Here is an 8,185-nt window from a genome sequence, read left to right as displayed (position 1 = left end):
ACTGCCTGGTGCAGCTTGCATTCCAGACAGACTTTGAGAAATCATATTGACTTGCTGAGTCAATATTTTGTTCTGAGCTAGTATGGCATTCAGAGTATCAATCTCAAGAACTCCTTTCTTCTGATTCGTCCCATTGTTCACAGGATTCCTTTCAGAAGTGTACATGAATTGGTTATTTGCAACCATTTCAATGAGTTCTTGAGCTTCTGCAGGCGTCTTCTTCAGATTAAGAGATCCTCCAGCAGAGCTGTCCAATGACATCTTGGACAGTTCAGACAGACCATCATAGAAGATACCTATGATGCTCCATTCAGAAAGCATGTCAGAAGGATATTTTCTGATCAATTGTTTGTATCTTTCCCAAGCTTCATAGAGGGATTCACCTTCCTTCTGTCTGAAGGTTTGGACTTCCACTCTAAGCTTACTCAATTTTTGAGGTGGAAAGAACTTTGCCAAGAAGGCATTGACTAGCTTTTCCCAAGAGTTCAGGCTTTCTTTAGGTTGTGAGTTCAACCATATCCTAGCTCTGTCTCTTACAGCAAAAGGGAATAGCATAAGTCTGTAGACCTTAGGGTCAACCCCATTAGTCTTGACAGTGTCACAGATTTGCAAGAACTCAGATAAAAACTGATGAGGATCTTCCAATGGAAGTCCATAGAACTTGCAATTCTGTTGCATTAGAGAAACTAATTGAGGCTTAAGCTCAAAGTTGTTTGCTCCAATGGCAGGTGATGAGCGGATAATTTATACGCTTTTTGGCATTATTTTCAGTATGTTTTTAGTATATTTTAGTTAGTTTTTAGTATATTTTTATTAGTTTTTAGTTAAAATTCACTTTTCTGGACTTTACTATGAGTTTGTGTGTTTTTCTGTGATTTCAGGTATTTTCTGGCTGAAATTGAGGGTCCTGAGCACTTATCTGATTCAGAGGCTGAAAAGGACTGCAGATGCTGTTGGATTCTGACCTCCCTGCACTCGAAGTAAATTTTCTGGAGCTACAGAAGCCCAATTGGCGCGCTCTCAACGGAGTTGGAAAGTAGACATCCTGGGCTTTCCAGCAATGTATAATAGTTCATACTTTGCCCGAGATTTGATGGCCCAAACCGGCGTTGCAAATCAGCATCAGAATTCCCAGCGTTTAACGCTGGAACTGGCATAAAAATTGGAGTTAAACGCCCAAACTGACATGAAAGCTGGCGTTTAACTCCAGAAAAAGTCTCTACACATGAAAGCTTCAATGCTCAGCCCAAGCACACACTAAGTGGACCCAGAAGTGGATTTTTACGTCATTTACTCATTTCTGTATACCCTAGGTTACTAGTTTACTATTAATAGGATCTTTGGACATTGTATCTGTACCTCATGACACTTTACACGTTTCTTTGTGTACTTCCTACGGCATGAGTCTCTAAACCCCATGGTTGGGGGTGAGGAGCTCTGCTGTGTCTTGATGGATTAATGCAATTACTATTGTTTTTCATTCAATCATGCTTGCTTCCATTCTAAGATATCACTTGTTCCTAAACCTGATGAATGTGATGATCCGTGACACTCATCATCATTCTCAACTATGAACGTGTGCCTGACAACCACCTCCGTTCTACCTTAGATTGAGTAGATATCTCTTGGATTCCTTAATCCGAATCTTCGTGGTATAAGCTAGAACTGATGGCGGCATTCAAGAGAATCCGGAAGGTCTAAACCTTGTCTGTGGTATTCTGAGTAGGATTCAATGATTGAATGACTGTGACGAGCTTCAAACTCGCGATTGTGGGGCGTTAGTGACAGACGCAAAAGAATCACTGGATTCTATTCCGACATGATCGAGAACCGACAGCTGGATAGCCGTGCCGTGACAGGGTGCGTTGAACATTTCCACTGAGAGGATGGGAGGTAGCCACTGACAACGGTGAAACCCTTGCATACAGCTTGCCATGGAAGGAGCCTTGCGTGCTTGAAGAAGAAGACAGTAGGAAAGCAGAGATTCAGAAGATGGAGCATCTCCAAAACCTCAACCTATTCTCCATTACAGCAAAACAAGTACTTATTTCATGTTCTTTTACTTTTCACAATCAACCCTGATAATTATTGATATCCTGACTAAGAGTTACAAGATAACCATAGCTTGCTTCAAGCCGACAATCTCCGTAGGATCGACCCTTACTCACGTAAGGTATTACTTGGACGACCCAGTACACTTGCTGGTTAGTTGTGCGGAATTGCAAAAGTGTGCTTGCAATTTCGTGCACCAAGTTTTTGGCGCCGTTGCCGGGATTGTTTGAGTTTGGAAAACTGACGGTCTATCTTGTTGCTTAGATTAGGACTGTTCTGTTTTTGTCGGTTTAGAGTCTTTTATTTGAGTTTAGTTTCATATTTTAAGTTTGGTGTCAATTGCATGCTTTTGTTTTTCTTTTAATTTTCGAATTTGCATGTCCTTAGTCCCTTTTTTATCTTTAAAAATTCTAGATTTGGTGTCTTCCTTGTGTTTTCCTTTAAGTTTTCGAAAATTAGTGTTTGATTTTCTAAAAATTTTAAGTTTGGTGTCATTTTGTTGTTTTTCTCTTTCCTCATTTCAAAAAAAAAATCAAATCTTTTTCAAAATAATTTTCAATCATATCTTTTTAATTGCCAATTCCAAAATCTTTTTAATTAGTTGATTGATTTAGTTTTCAATTTGCTTTGATTTTATTTTTCTTTTAGTTTTCAAAATTTTATTTTATTTTCCTTTTGTTTTATTTTATTATTTTCGGTCATTTTTTAAAAAAAAATAATCTACTTGCAATCCATATCATTTCCCTTTCTCCATCATGGACCTAAGTGGAATTGAGCAGTCCAGAAGGACTCTGGGGTCATATGCTAACCCCATTACAGCTGCATATGGGAGTAGCATCTGTATACCTCCCATCAAAGCAAGCAGCTCTGAGCTAAACCCTCAATTCATTATCATGGTGCAGCAAAATTGCCAGTATTCCGGTCTTCCACAGGAAGAACCTACTGAGTTTCTGGCACAATTCTTACAACTTGCTAACACAGTACGTGATAAAGAGGTGGATCAGGATGTCTACAGATTATACTGTTTCCATTTGCTGTAAAAGATCAAGCTAAGAGGTGGTTAAATAACCAACCTACAGCAAGCATAAAGACATGGAAACAGTTATCAGACAAATTCCTGAATCAATTTTACCCTCCAAAGAGGATGACACAGCTAAGGCTGGACATCCAAGGCTTTAAACAAGAGGATAATGAATCCCTTTATAATGCCTGGGAGAGGTATAGAGGTATGCTAAGAAAATGCCCCTCTGAAATGTTTTCAGAGTGGGTGCAGTTAGACATTTTCTACTATGGGCTCACAGAAAAAGCTCAGATGTCTTTAGATCACTCAGCTGGTGGATCTATACATATGAGGAAGACGATTGAAGAGGCTCAAGAGCTTATAGATACTGTTGCTAGAAATCAATATGTGTACTCTAGCAATGAGTTCTCTCCAAAAGAGGAAGTCATGGCAGTAGCCACTGATCCTAATCCTCAAGAACAGATAATTAAGCTTAATCAACAATTACACCTGATGACAAAACAGTTAGCAGAATTTAAAGAGATGCTCCATGAAACTAAAATTGCTAACAAGAACATAGAACTTCAGTTGAATCAAGCAAAACAGCAGATATCTAAACAGATAACAGAAGAATGTCAAGCAGTTCAACTGAGGAGTGGGAAGACATTGAACAACACTGCTCAAAGTAGCAAAAAGCCAAATAAGGAACAATTGACAGAGGATAACCAAACCACTGTCCAAAATCCCTCTGAGGACAGTAAGAGCCCAGAGAGGAGTACGTTTGGCGTTCAAATGCCAGAAAGGGGAGGAAAGCTGGCGTTAAACGCCCATTCCCTGTCCAGTTCTGGCGTTCAAACGCCAGAAAAGGGAGAGAAGTTGGCGTTAAACGCCCAATCTTCACCCAATTCTGGTGTTCAGACGCCAAGGGAGGATCAGACACCTGAGAGTGCTGACAGTAATCCCCCTAAAAAGGCTTCTTCAACCACTTCTGTAAGGAATAAACCTGCAGCAACTAAGGTTGAAGAATATAAAGCCAAGATGCCTTATCCTCAGAAACTCCGTCAAGCGGAACAGGATAAGCAATTTGCCCGCTTTGCAGACTATCTAAGGACTCTTGAAATAAAGATTCCGTTTGCAGAGGCACTTGAGCAAATACCTTCTTATGCTAAGTTCATGAAAGAGTTCTTAAGTCATAAGATGGATTGGAGAGAAACTGAAAAAGTATTTCTCACTGAAGAATGCAGTGCAGTCATTCTGAAAAGCTTACCAGAAAAGCTTCAAGATCCAGGAAGCTTTATGATACCATGCACATTGGAGCAAACAACTTTGAGCTTAAGCCTCAATTAGTTTCTCTGATGCAACAGAATTGTAAGTTTCATGGACTTCCATTGGAAGATCCTCATCAGTTCATGGCTGAATTTTTACAAATCTGTGACACTGTTAAGACCAATGGAGTTGATCCTAAGGTCTACAGACTCATGCTTTTCCCTTTTGCTGTAAGAGACAGAGCTAGTATATGGTTGAACTCACAACCTAGAGACAGTCTAAACTCTTGGGAAAAGCTGGTCAATGCCTTCTTAGCTAAATTCTTTCCACCTCAAAAGATGAGTAAGCTTAGAGTGGAAGTTCAAACTTTCAAATAGAAGGAAGGTGAATCCCTCTATGAAGCTTGGAAAAGAGACAAGCAATTTATTAGAAGGTGTCCTTCTGACATGCTTTCAGAATGGAGCATCATAGGTATCTTTTATGATGGTCTGTCTGAGCTATCCAAGATTTCATTGGATCATTCTGCAGGTGAATCTATTCATCTGAAGAAAACGCATGCAGAAGCTTAGAAACTCATTGAAATTGTTGCAAATAACCAATTCATATACACTTCTGAAAGAAATCCTATGAACAATGGGACAACTCAGAAGAAAGGAGTTCTTGAGATTGATACTCTGAATGCCATATTGCTCAGAACAAAATATTGACTCAGCAATTCAATATGATTTCTCAGAATTTGACTGGATTGCAAGCTGCATCCGGCAGTGCTAAAGAAGCCACCTCTGAAGGAGAAGCTTATGACCCTGAGAATCCTGCAATGGAAGAGGTGAATTACATGGGCGAATCCTATGGATCACCTACAATTCTTCATGGAGGAATCACCCAAATTTCTCATGGAAGGATCAACAGAAGCAACAAGGCTTCAATAACAATAATGGTGGGAGAAACAGGTTTTGCAATAGCAAACCTTTTCCATCATCTTCTCAGCAACAGACAGAAAACTCTGAGCAGAGTCATTCTGGCTTAGCAACCATAGTCTCTGATCTATCTAAGACCACACTAAGTTTCATGAATGAAACAAGATCATCCATTAGAAATTTAGAGGCACAAGTGGGTCAGCTGAGTAAAAGAGTTACTGAAACTCCTCCTAGTACTCTCCCAAGTAATACAAAAGAGAATCCAAAAAGAGAGTGCAAGGCCATAACCATGACCAATGTGGCCGAACCTAGAGAGAGTGAGGAGGCAGTGATTTCCAGTGAGGAAGACCTCATGGAACGGCCACTGACCACTAGGGAGTTCCCTCCTGAGGAACCAAAGGAATCTGAGGCTCATCTAGAGACCATAGAGATTCTACTAAACTTCCTATTACCATTCATGAGCTCTGATGAGTATTCTTCCTCTGAAGAGGATAAAGTTACTACTGAAGAGCAAGTTGCTCAGTATCTAGGAGCAATCATGAAGCTGAATGCCAAATTATTTGATAAAGAGACTTGGAAGGATAAACCTCCATTGCTCATTAATGAACTAAACGCCTTGGCTCAGCTGAAGATACCTCAAAAGAAACCGGATCCCGGAAGATTCTTAATACCTTGCACCATTGGCACCATGACCTTTGAGAAGGCTCTGTGTGACCTAGGGTCAAATGTAAACCTCATGTCACTCTCTGTAATGGAGAAACTAAGGATCTTCGAGGTACAAGCTACAAGAATCTCACTAGAGATGGCAGACAATTCAAGGAAACAGGCTTATGGACTTGTAGAGGATGTCTTAGTGAAGGTTGAAAGCCTTTACATCCCTGTTGACTTCATAATCCTGGACACTGGGAAGAATCAGGATGAATCCATCATCCTTGGCAGACCCTTCCTAGCCACATCAAAAGTGTGATTGATGTTGACAGAGGAGAGTTGGTCCTTCAAGTGGATGAGGACTACCTTGTGTTTAAGGCTCAAGGATCTCCTTCTGTACACATGGACAAGAAGCATGAAAATCTTCTCTCAATACAGAGTCAAACAGAACCCCCACATTCAAACTCTAAGTTTGGTGTTGGGAGGCCCCAACCATGCTTTGAACATCTATAAAGCTCCATGAGAGCTCACTATCAAGCTATTGACATTAAAGAAGCGCTTGTTGGGAGGCAACCCAATTTTTATTTATCTATGTCAAATTTTCATTGTTATTTTATGTTTTCTTTAGGTTGATGATCATGTGGAGTCACAAAAACAACTACAAAAATCAAAGCAAAACTCAAAAACAACATTAAAAATAGCACACCCTAGAGGAGAAGCTTACTGGCATTAAAAATAAGTCCTCATGGACATATGTGTAGAAGGAGCTCAGTGGAAAAGAGACTCCAAAGGCAAGCCGGTTCAATTGAGAAGGCATGACCTTAAGGCCATGGCTAGAGGATGGCTAGAGTTCATCCAACGCTCTATCATTCCTACTAGCAACCGATCTAAAGTGACTGTAGATCGGGCTATCATGATCTATAGCATCATGATTGGAGAGGAAGTGGAAGTTCATGAGATTATACCTCTAGAACTATACAAGGTTACTAACAAACCTTCCACTTTAGCAAGGTTAGCCTTCCCTCATCTCATCTGTCACCTATGCAATTTAGATGGAATTGTCATAGAGAAAGATATCCTTATTGAAGAGGACAAGCCCATCACTAAAAAGAGGATAGAGCAAATAAGAGAGCCCACTCATGGATCTGAGAAAGTCCCTCATCAAGAAATCCCTGAGATGCCTCAAGGAATGCATTTTCCTCCACACAACTATTGGGAGCAACTCAATACCTCTTTGGAAGATTTGAGTTCTAATATGGAGCAACTAAGGATGGAGCACCAAGAGCACTCCATTATTCTCCATGAAATTAGAAAGGATTAAATAGCCATAAGGGAAGAGCAACAAAGGCAAGGAAGAGACATAGAAGAGCTCAGACGTTCCATTGGATCTTCAAAAGAAAGAACTAGCCGTCATCACTAAGGTGGACCCGTTCTTTGATTTCCTTATTTTTATCTTTCTGTTTTTCGATTTTTATGCTTTATGTGTTATCCATGTTTGTGACTTCATTACATAATCATTAGTGTCTAGTGTCTATGCCTTAAAGCTATGAATAATTCCATGAATCCTTCACCTTTCTTAAATGAAAAATGTGCCTAATTACAAAAGAACAAGAAGTACTTGGATTTCAAATTTTATCTTGAAATTAGTTTAATTATTTTGATGTGGTGGCAATATTTTTTGTTTTCTGAATGAATGCTTGAACAGTGCATATTTTTTATAGTGAAGTTTATGAATGTTAAAATTGTTAGCTCTTGAAAGAATGATGAACAAAGAGAAATATTATTGATAATCTAAAAAGTCATAAAATTGATTCTTGAAGCAAGAAAAAGTAGTGAAAAAAATGGCAGAAAAAAAAAAAGAAAAGAGAGAAAGAAAGAAAAGGAAAAAGCAAGCAGAAAGAGCCAATAGCCCTTTAAACCAAAAGGCAAGGGTAAAGAGGATCCAAGGCTTTGAGCATTAATGGATAGGAGGGCCCAAAGGAATAAAATCCTGGCCTAAGCGGCTAAACCAAGCTGTCCCTAATCATGTGCTTATGGCATGAAGGTCCAAGTGAAAAACTTAAGACTGAGTGGTTAAAGTCGTGGTCCAAAGCAGAAAGAGTGTGCTTAAGAACTCTGGATACCTCTAACTGGGGACTTTAGCAAAGCTGAGTCACAATTTGAAAAGGTTCACCCAGTTATGTGTCTGTGGCATTTATGTATCCGATGGTAATACTGGAAAACAGAGTGCTTAGGGTCACGGCCAAGACTCATAAAGTAGTTGTGTTCAAGAATTAACATACTGAACTAGGAGAATCAATAA

General features: G+C 39.6%; 1 non-coding gene across 1 annotated transcript; it reads left to right on the top strand.

The window, feature by feature from the left end:
- Positions 1 to 315: 315 nt before the first annotated feature.
- Positions 316 to 423, top strand: LOC112763906 (small nucleolar RNA R71). Its single transcript, XR_003182957.1, has one exon. It is a non-coding gene; the product is annotated as a small nucleolar RNA R71 (small nucleolar RNA).
- The last annotated feature ends 7,762 nt before the right edge of the window (positions 424 to 8,185 follow it).

Source organism: Arachis hypogaea, chromosome 2, assembly GCF_003086295.3.
Source record: "Arachis hypogaea cultivar Tifrunner chromosome 2, arahy.Tifrunner.gnm2.J5K5, whole genome shotgun sequence".
NCBI lineage: Eukaryota > Viridiplantae > Streptophyta > Magnoliopsida > Fabales > Fabaceae > Arachis > Arachis hypogaea.
This window is presented reverse-complemented; position numbering and strand designations above follow the sequence as displayed.